This window comes from Crotalus tigris, unplaced genomic scaffold, assembly GCF_016545835.1.
Source record: "Crotalus tigris isolate CLP2741 ecotype Arizona unplaced genomic scaffold, ASM1654583v1 scf7180000018832.79924, whole genome shotgun sequence".
NCBI classification, from domain to species: Eukaryota; Metazoa; Chordata; class Lepidosauria; order Squamata; family Viperidae; genus Crotalus; species Crotalus tigris.
The window spans coordinates 23,925-34,421 of NW_024097222.1; the positions used below are offsets into that span (position 1 = coordinate 23,925).

At 44.1% G+C, this 10,497-nt stretch overlaps 1 long non-coding RNA gene across 1 annotated transcript; it reads left to right on the forward strand.

Moving 5' to 3' along the window:
- The first annotated feature begins 1,285 nt into the window (after positions 1 to 1,285).
- LOC120314123 lies at positions 1,286 to 9,992 on the forward strand. Its single transcript, XR_005558346.1, has 2 exons — positions 1,286 to 1,372; positions 9,808 to 9,992. It is a non-coding gene; the product is annotated as an uncharacterized LOC120314123 (long non-coding RNA).
- The last annotated feature ends 505 nt before the right edge of the window (positions 9,993 to 10,497 follow it).

The window sequence follows — 10,497 nt, forward strand, 5'->3', positions numbered from 1 at the left end:
TGACTTAGCGAACACCACGCTACTGCTCAGAAGAGGATTTAGAATAGAATAGAATAGAATAGAATAGAATAGAATAGAATAGAATAGAATAGAATAATGAGGTAGAATAGAGTAGAGCAGAGCAGAGCAGAGTAGAGTAGAGTAGAGTAGAGTAGAGTAGAGTGGAGTGGAGTGGAGTGGAGTGGAGTGGAATGGAATGGAATGGAATGGAATGGAATGGAATGGAATGGAATGGAATGGAATGGAATAGAATAGAAGGGACCTTGGAGATCTTCTAGTCCAGCCCCCTGCTCAAGCAGAAGAGCCTATACCATCTCAGACAGATGAATGTCTAGTCACTTCTTAAAAATCTTCCAGTGATGGAGCGCCCATGATTTCTGAAAGCAACTTCTGTTCCCCTGGTTGATTCTCCTCACTGTCAGGAAGTTTCTCCTTAGTTCCAGGTTGCTTCTCTCCTTGAACAGTTTCCCAACCATTGTTTCTCGTCCTGCCCTCTGGTGCTCTGGTGAACAACGTGACCCCCTCTTCTTTGTGGCAGCCCCTCAGATACTGGAACGCTGCTATCATGTCTCCCCTATTGCTTCTTTTCTTTAGACTAGCCAGACCCAAGTCCCGCAGCCGTTCTTCGTATGTTTTAGCCTCCAGGCCTCGTATCATCTTAGTTGCTCTTCTCTGATTTTTTTTCCAAAGTCTCAACATCTTTTTTGTGATACGGTGACCAAAATTGGCTGCGGTATTCCAGGTGTGGTCTCACTAGGGTTTCATAAAGTGGTACTAATACTTTGTGTAACTGAGTAAGTGCAGTGGTTCACTTAATAATTGTGACAAGGAAGGTCATAAACTGGGGAAAACTCACTAACTCAATGTCTTGCTTAGCAACAGAAACGTTAGGCTCAATTGTGGTCGTAAGTCGAGGATTATCTGTACTTGTCCTTTTAAAAATGTTCCGCACAAAAACGTCCACCTTTCTTTGCCTGTTTCCCCATGTTTAACATGTTGTCAAAGTTCAGTGAATATTATAAGATTTGGGTATTTGCCTGGAGGAGGTCGAAGGGGGTGTGTGCCTCGTGGGCTCTCTCTGTTCTTCTAAGTTAAGATTAATTCCGGTTCCTTTATTAAACACAAGAGAACATTTCACAACCTCGGTTTAATATGGATGACTAATGAATGACCTTTTGATTTGTGCAACACAGTGGATTATTAGTTGTTTGCTCCTGCTCCGTTGACCTAACAATGAAAAATTGGTTCCCCCCTTCCCTCCCTCCCTCCTTCCCTTTTTGCCTGACTTGCTAATAACGCCAAATGAATTTATTCGGAACCAAGAAATACGCCTGCACATTCGAGGTTGAAAAAGTCCTGGCTGCATTGGGAGGTAAGGACAAACAACAGACAACACAGAAGAACGTTTGAAGCAATTCAGAGAAGAGAAAATCAAAATGATTTTCCCCCAGAACTGGAGGCGGTGGAGGAGGGTGGAAGAAGAAGTGGAGAATTCTCAAGATTCATTCTGATATTCTTCCTAAGAGTGATGTGAACATGGCCTGGTTTTCTTCTGAACACAGAATACCAGAGTTGGAAAAAAATTTGGAGATCTTCTAGTCCAGGGGTGTCAAACTCAATTTCAATGAGGGCCACATCAGCGTTGTGGTTGACCCCGGGGTGTGTGTGACCAGGGTGGGCACGGCCTACTGGGTGGGCATGGATGGAGTGGGTGTGGCCTGCTGGGTGGGCATGGCTAGCTCTACATCGTTCGTGTCAAGGGTGCCTGTGGGGGCCTGGGCAGGAGTGGGACAGATCTGAGGGTCTCTGGCAAAAGGGGGTGGGACCAGGGCAAGCGCCAAGGCATGGTCCATTTCTTCATTCCTCACAAAGGGTGACACCTCCCCAGCATGCACCCAGGGGGCGGGGCCGACGCGGCAGGGCCTGGTTCCTCGCTGTTTCCAGACGGCCTTGTGGAGCTAAGACTGAATGCGTTTCAGCATAGAAACAAAATTCACCCACCAAATAAAAATTGTATTTTGGCTCACGGCCGGCCTGGGCCGGGCCAAGGCAGCGGGGGCCGTTCCCTCACTGTTTCCAGGATGGCTTTGCGGGCCACATGAAACCACTTTGTGGGCTGCATCCGGCCCCCGGGCCTTGTGTTTGACATGTCTGTTCTAGTCAAACCTCCTGCTCAAGCAGGAGACCCTGCATCAGTGTTTCTCAATCTTGACAATTTTAAGGCACGTGGACTTCAACTCCCAGAATTCCACAGCCAGCATTCCAGGTGAGACCACACCTGGAATACCGCAGCCAATTTTGGTCACCGTATCACAAAAAAGATGTTGAGACTTTGGAAAAAAAAATCAGAGAAGAGCAACTAAGGCGATCAAAGGCCTGGAGGCTAAAACATACAAAGAATGGCTGCAGGACTTGGGTCTGGCTAGTCTAAAGAAAAGAAGCAATAGGGGAGACATGATAGCAGCGTTCCGGTATCTGAGGGGCTGCCACAAAGAAGAGGGGGACACGTTATTCTCCAAAGCACCAGAGGGAAGGACAAGAAACAATGGTTGGGAAACTGTTCAAGGAGAGAAGCAACCTGGAATTAAGGAGAAACTTCCTGACAGTGAGGACAATCAACCAGGGGAACAGAAGTTGCTTTCAGAAATCATGGGCGCTCCATCACTGGAATATTTTAAAGAAGAGACTAGACATTCATATGTCTGAGACGGTATAGGTTCTTCTGCTTGAGCAGGGGGCTGGACTAGAAGACCTCCAAGGTCCCTTCCAGCTTCTATTCTATTCTATTCTATTCTATTCTATTCTATTCTATTCTATTCTATTCTATTCTATTCTATTCTATTCTATTCTATCCAGTTTTGGTCACCAGAGATGATTAGGGGACCGGAGGCTAAAGCATATAAGGAACGGAATTGCTGGAATTGGGGATGTCTAGTTTAATGAAGTGAAGGACAAGGGAGAACATGATAGCAGTCTTCCAATATCTGCCCTATATCATTTTGGACAAATGGCTGCCATGCCATTTTGATATTGCCTTCATTTCATCCCCAGCCCACTCCTAAGGCTATGGAGTCTTCTTAACTATGGCACTGGAAAAGTGACTTATAGCTGGTCCTCACACGTACGACCATCACAACATCTCCACAGTCTCATGATCATTTGGCGATTGGCATGGGTTTACAATGGTTGCGGTTTCCCAGATCAAGCTGTCACCGTTTGGGATCTTCCCAAGCTGGCTTCCAACAAGCCAAATTAAGGGAAGAAGCCAGATTTAGTTAACAACCCTGTGAGTCACTTAACAACGGCAGCGATATGCTTTAAAAAAAAAAAGGCCATAAAATTGAGTGTGACTCAACAATCGCCTTGCTTTGCCACAGAAATTCTGATCCCAATTGTGGTCATATGTTTAAGGAGCACAATGTTCATTGGGATAGCATGTAGTAATAATAATAAAGTTGGAAGGGACCTTGGAGGTCATCTAGTCCAACCCCCTGCTCAGGCAGGAAACCCTATACCATTTCGGACAAATGGCTGTCCAGTCTCTTCTTAAAAACCTCCAGTGTTGGAGCAATCACCGCTTCTGGAGGCAGGTTGTTCCACTGGTTAATTGTTCTAACTGTCAGGAAGTTTCTCCTTAGTTCCAGGTTGCTTATCTCCTTGATTAGTTTCCATCTGTTGCTTCTTGTCCTGCCTTCAGGCACTTTGGAGAATAGCTTGACTCCCTCTTCTTTGGGGCAGCCCCTGAGATACTGGAAGACTGCTATCCTGTCCCCCCTCATCCTTCTCTTCATTAAACTAGACATACCCAATTCCAGCAACTGTTCTGCATATGTTTTAGCCTCCAGTCCCCTAATCATCTTTGCTGTTCTTCTCTGCACTCTTTGTAGAGTCTCAACATCTTTTTTACATGTTGGGGATATTATGTTGGGGATATTAAGATATTACACCACCCCTCATGACCTACCCCAATATTTATTCCCTTCTTTTGTGTACATTTTATTCAAAATAGAAAAAAAAACAGACTAGTTCAATACATCAGTGGTTCTCCACTTTTCCAAAGGTGCTTTTTTTTTTCACGAGGCAACTGGACTTTTTTGTTTTTCTTTGAAGACGTTTTGCTTCTCACCCAAGAAGCTTCTTCACCTCTGACTGGATGGTGGGGAAGGGAAGGATTTATACTCCTTGCAGACAGCTGGTCATTTGCCTTCTTTTAGAGAGTCATTGAGGTCATCTGGAGATTTATCTGTGTCATCAGGGTCACTTGAGTGGTGCAAATGGGTGTGGAGCCTTCTTGGAACTGCTGAAAGGACTATGTTGTAGACTGGAGATAGATGATGTCATGGCCTCAACGATCCTCTAAAACAGGGGTTCTCAACCTTGGCAACTTTAAGACTTGTGGACTTCAACTCCCAGAATTCCTCAGCCAGCCTTGCTGGCTGAGAAATTCTGGGAGTTGAAGTCCACAAGTCTTAAAGTTGCCAAGGTTAAGAACCCCTGCTCTAAAAGAAGGCAAATGACCAGCTGTCTGCAAGGAGTATAAATCCTTCCATTCTCCCCTCCATCCAGTCACAGCTGAAGAAGCTTCTTGGATGAGAAGTGAAACGTCTTCAAAGAAAAACAAGAAAGTCCAATTGCCTCTTGAAAAAGCACCATTGGGATAACTATGACCTGAATGTCTGAGAAACTCCATAGACACTTTTCCACCTTTTTTTTCACCATGGGACCCCCTTTGAATACCTTTTGTGGCTGTGGACTCTCAAAATATAACTCAAGATTTAAATCATAACATTTCTTCAAGCCTTCACAGACCCGTGGACTACAGGTTGAGAATCGCTGCGATACGTGATGGATTGTTTAGCTTCAGCCTTGCGATTCCTGACTCGTTCAATAGCTTGGGCAACCAAACAAGCTGATGGGGGAATTGCCCTCAAAGTGATACGGGTTTATTTCTTCTCCACTCCACTTGAAGTGGAGAATACAAAAAGATAGTGACAGCCTCTGAGCACGGTTTCATTAGTGGTAGACAAGGCTGTCAGAGGGATGAAAAGAGAGAATTAAATAATCAAGACATTCTGGTGTCTGAGATACAGACCACGAAGTAGTTGACAGAAAGGTAGCAGATCAATGTTCTAAGGACAAGTTGACCCACAGCAATTTTTCAGGAATGGGGGTTTATACAGACCATTGCCTGGCACATGATGACATGGAAAAGTAGAGTCACCAATGGCTGATGCTGTCAGATTTTGCATTTTTGCAAAAATGGTTACTATTTGTTTATTCATCAAACCGATATAGCAATAGCACTTAGACTTATATACCACTTCATGGTGTTTAACAGCCTTCTCTAAGAGGTTTACCGAGTCAGCATATTGTCACCAACAACCTGAGTCCTCATTTAATTGACATCAGAAGGTCAATTAGGAAAAAAGAAAAAATCAAATGCACAGGTATAGTATAGGGCAGTGGTAACGAACCTATGGCACAGATGCCAGAGGTGGCACTCAGAGCTCTCTCTGTGGGCACGCACACCGTTGCCCCAATCCTAGGCCTTCAGCTGGGTTTTATAAAACTTTTTCGCTTTAGACCTCCACTGCTGTGTGCAAAAAAAAAAAAGGTTCAATTAGTCAATTTCAACTTCTCGTGGAAAAAAAAAAAGATCTTGCAAAGTTGGAATTGATTGATTGAAGTTTTTAGTCCCACCTAGTCTGCCGTTACCACCGCAACCACGCTCACCCAATGGGCCACGCCCACCCAATGGGCCACGCCCACCCAATGGGCCACACCCACCTGGCACTCGACAATTCATAAGTGGGTTTTGGGCTGCAGTTTGGGCACTCAGTCTCTAAAAGATTCGCCGTCACTGGTATAGGGGGTACCTTGCTCAATAGTAGTAACTGTGAGAGGGATCTCGGAGTCCTAGTGGACAATCACTTAAATATGAGCCAGCAGTGTGCTGCAGCTGCCAAAAAAGCCAACATAGTGCTAGGCTGCATTAACAGAGGAATAGAATCAAGATCACGTGAAGTTTAATATGACTTTACAATGCCTTGGTAAGGCCACATTTGGAATACTGCATCCAGTTTTGGTCACCACGATGTAAAAAAGATGTTGAGACTCTAGAAAGAGTGTAGAGAAGAGCAACAAAGATAATCAGGGGACTGGAGGCTAGAACACTGATACGCTGCTAAGCATAGAACGGTTGCAGAAATTGGGTATGTCTAGTTTAATGAAGAGAAGGACAAGCGGGGACATGATAGCTGTGTTCCAATATCTCAGGGGCTGCCCAAAGAAGAGGGAGTCAAGCTATTTTCCAAAGCACCTGAAGGCAGGACAAGAAGCAACGGGTGGAAACTAATCAAAGAGAGAAGCAACCTAGAACTAAGGAGAAACTTCCTGACAGTGAGAACAATTAATCAGTGGAACAGCTTGCCTCCAGAAGCAGTAAATGCTCCAACACTGGAAGTTTTTAAGAAGAGACTGGACAGCCATTTGTCCAAAATGGTGTAGGGTTTCCTGCCCGAGCAGGGGGTTGGACTAGATGACCTTCAAGGTCCCTTCCAACTTTACTACTACTATTATTATTATTATTATAAAAAAGTGGCATCAACGCAGAGAACTGGTTGTTCACCTATTTGAATCCCACCACTGGGTTATAACACTTTGTTAGCTTGGTCTCACTGTTGTCCCAAGCTTTTAGCCTGATATGGCTGCCGAGACCCCCCTCAAGCCATGTCCAAATACAGACAAAATAACATCCCATACAGCCATCCAGGGAAATCACTTTTATCCCTTTCCAGGGCTAAGAATCAAACCCAGCCAGTCTTCATTCAGAGCAAGGCCGGGAGAAGAGATTACCTTTAACTAAGCTCTCCTCCTGTTTCAGGGAAGGCAACCAAAGAGACACCTGCCAATTGCGCTGAAAGAGGATGGAAATGAAATCCATTCAAGCATAGCTGGGAAGCCTCCCTCTTCCATTATTCCTGGCGTAGCAGGGGAGAGCTTGACGGGAAGTGCCAGATACACAGCGCTGAATTCTCCTTATAGAAAAGCGACAGGGATGTTATGGAGCGCTCAGCCTGGGAAGGCAACCCGGATTTATACAGCAGCTTTCAATTTACCTTTTTTTGTTGCGGTTAACACATAATGAAGCCCACAGGGCAATCGCAGTGTGCCAAAGGGGGAAAAAAAAAAAAAAAAGAGAGAGAGAGAGAGAGAGAGAGAGCGAGAGAGAGAGCCTCTTCACTTTGTTTGAGTTGACCTTTAAAAAAACCCAGTTTGTCACTTCTGAATCTGTCTCACACAGTCTGATCTGTATCTATATATATCATCTATCTCTATTTATCATTATCTGTCTGTCTGTCTATCTATCTATCTATCTATCTATCATCTCTCTATCTATCTATCTATCTATCTATCTATCTCTATTGTCTATCTGTCTGTCTATATCTGTCTTATATCTCTGTATCTATTTCTATTCTGTCTGTCTGTCTGTCTGTCTGTCTGTCTCTCTATCTACTGTGTATATCTGTCTTATATCTCTGTATCTATTTCTATTCTGTTTGTCTGTCTGTCTGTCTGTTTGTCTGTCTGTCTCTCTCTCTCTCTCTCTCTCTCTCTCTCTATCTATCTATCTATCTACTGTGTTATCTGTCTTATATCTCTGTATCTATTTCTATTCTGTCTGTCTGTCTGTCTGTCTGTCTGTCTCTCTCTCTCTCTCTCTCTATCTATCTATCTATCTATCTACTGTGTATATCTGTCTTATATCTCTGTATCTATTTCTATTCTGTCTGTCTGTCTGTCTGTCTGTCTGTCTGTCTGTCTGTCTTCTCTCTCTCTCTCTCACTCTCTCTCCCATCTATCAAACATCTATATCTATAGATGATTGATATATAATTGATAATTGATATCTATATATATAATTGGTAATTGATATATAATTGGGAAGGCAGGTACAAAATCAAGTATTATGGTGAGTTTGGGGTATTTGTGTGAAGCTTCAAAAGATACCTAAATAGTGATAGATGGATAGACAGAAAAGAGAGAGACGGGGAGAGGGGAGAGAGAAAGAGAGAGAAAGAGAGAGAAGGAGAGAAAAGAGAGAAAGAGAAAGAGGGAGGGAGAGAAAGAGAGAGAGAGAGAGAGAGAGAGAGAGAGAGAGAGAGAGAGAGAGAGAGAGAGAGGAAGCACAAGTGCCCCCCTCCCTCCCTCCCTCTCCCTCTCTCCCTCTCCCCCCCCCTCTCCCATCTATCCATCTATCACTATCGAGGTATCTTTTGAAGCTTCACACAAATACCCCAAACTCACCATAACACTTGATTTTGTACCTGCCTTCCCAATTTCAACTCCCACTGGCTCCCAAAGAGACAGTCTTTTTTTTTAAAGCTGTCTTCATGTTTTTATTCATGTGTACTTTCAAGCACCTGTCTTTTCAAAGAGGCTTATTAGCAAAGCCCTGCAAGATCGCTCTTCTTATTGCCTGTGAAAAGCCACTAGCTCCATTTCCTAGCTTAGCAGCACTGAAAAACAATGCGCCAAAGGTTCTATGAAGCATGAAATAGCCCAGGATAGAGAGATTTTTTTTTCCCCACTTGGTGTTACTTGAACTTCCTTTAATTCAGTCGAGCACATTGTAAATCAGGTTAATTAAATGAAATTTCAGTAGCACCAAAAAAATGAGGAAGGAGAGGGAAGAAGGGAATGTTTATCATTTCAGTGGAATGTTTGTTGAGCAGTGGGTGTCCATATTTTGAGTTGGGTTAGGGTTAGGATAGGGGTTGAGGTTGAGGTTAGGGTTGAGGTTAGGGTTAGGGTGTTGGGGTTGGCTCTAGTGTTGCAGTTAGGTTAGGATTAGGTCTGGGGTTGGGGTTGGGGTTGGGGTTAGCATTAGCATTAGTGTTAGGGTTAGAGTTGGGGTTGTGGTTGGGGTTAGGGTTTGTGTTAGGGTTCGTTTTAGGGCTATGGTTGTGGCTATGGTTAGGGTTAGGGTTAGGGTTAGAGTTGGGATTGGGATTGGGGTTGGGGCTGGGGTTGTGGTTGTGGTTAGGGTTAGGGCTAGAGTTGGGGTTAGGGTTAGAGTTAGGATTGGGATTGGGATTGGGGTTGGGGCTGGGGCTGGGGCTGTGGTTGTGGTTAGGGCTAGGGCTAGAGTTGGGGTGGGGGCTTGGGCTTGGGGTTGGGTTATAGTTAGATTTGGGGTTGGGGTTGGGGTTGTGAATGCTCTAACATTGGAAGTTTTAAAGAAGAGACTGGACAACCATTTATCTGAAATGGTATAGGGTTTCCTGCCTGAGCAGGGGGTTGGACTAGATGACCTCCAAGGCCCCTTCCAACTCTGTTATTCTATACTATACTAAGTACCAAACATTTTTCCCCCATAAGGAAGCATGTAAAGATAACACAAGAGGATGTGCACATGGCAAGCATTATTGCATGACTAACGTGTGACCCTTTGTTTCAGCTGAAAAGTCACGCGGCAGCCAACACCAACAAGATCTAGCTTGCATGTTGAGTGCCCAACAAATGACAAGGTTTCTTCTCCTTCTCCTTCTCCTTCTCCTTCTCCTTCTCCTTCTCCTTCTCCTTCTCCTTCTCCTTCTCCTTCTTCTTCTTCTTCTTCTTCTTCTTCCCACCATACCGCTTGCACCAAGCAAACGAGAAATACTGGGACAATATTTTCATGTCAAAATTCTTCGAGTACCAAATTCGACCAGTTTCAAAGCAGCTGAGTACCAAGGTACCCCTGTAGTTAGAACTATCTCATGGTGCTTATGTTATTTGCTTCATGGATTTCTCATTCTCTCATAGATCAGTACTGTTGTTGGCAAGGAAAGCGTTGGCATAAAGCAGAAGACAGACAACTTGGTCAAGAAGAACTGGCTATGGAGAAAGATACATAAGATTTCGCTTCATCCTCCCAAGATGCTTCAGTCTTATCAAGACAAGAGTTATTGCGATTCTTTTTCTCCCATCAATAAACGAAGAGGAAAGAATTTTCTTGTAGAATAACTTCCCCCCCCACCCCTGTCCCAAAGAGATCATTGAATGAAACTCTGTCTTGATTGCACAGATGGGTGGCATTGAATAGGGCTATATGTATAATGAGTCAACGGATGGTGATGGCACTGGATCGCCAAAACGGCTCCAAATTAGTTCAGATGGCTTTTACAGAAGAATAGGGCTCGTTCCAAATCAATTTGGAAAACTGAGCTGAGGTGATCCAGTTCACTGGTTCGGTTTGAACACCTTGAATTCAGCTAGGACTCATTTGGCCCAGCTCTTTGAAATCCTCCAAATCTAACAGGACCCAAAATTCAGAACTGAATTACAAAGCCAATTTTTGCTGAGTCTTTACATTTTACAAATTCCCCAAGTCTACCTAAAATCAGGTACGAAGACCCGATTTTAAATGAAGGGGGAGGGGGAATCCTCCTAAGTTCAAGTTTCTTCTTGTCCCAAAGATGCTTTTTCAAAAGCAAACTTCTTCTTCTTCTTCTT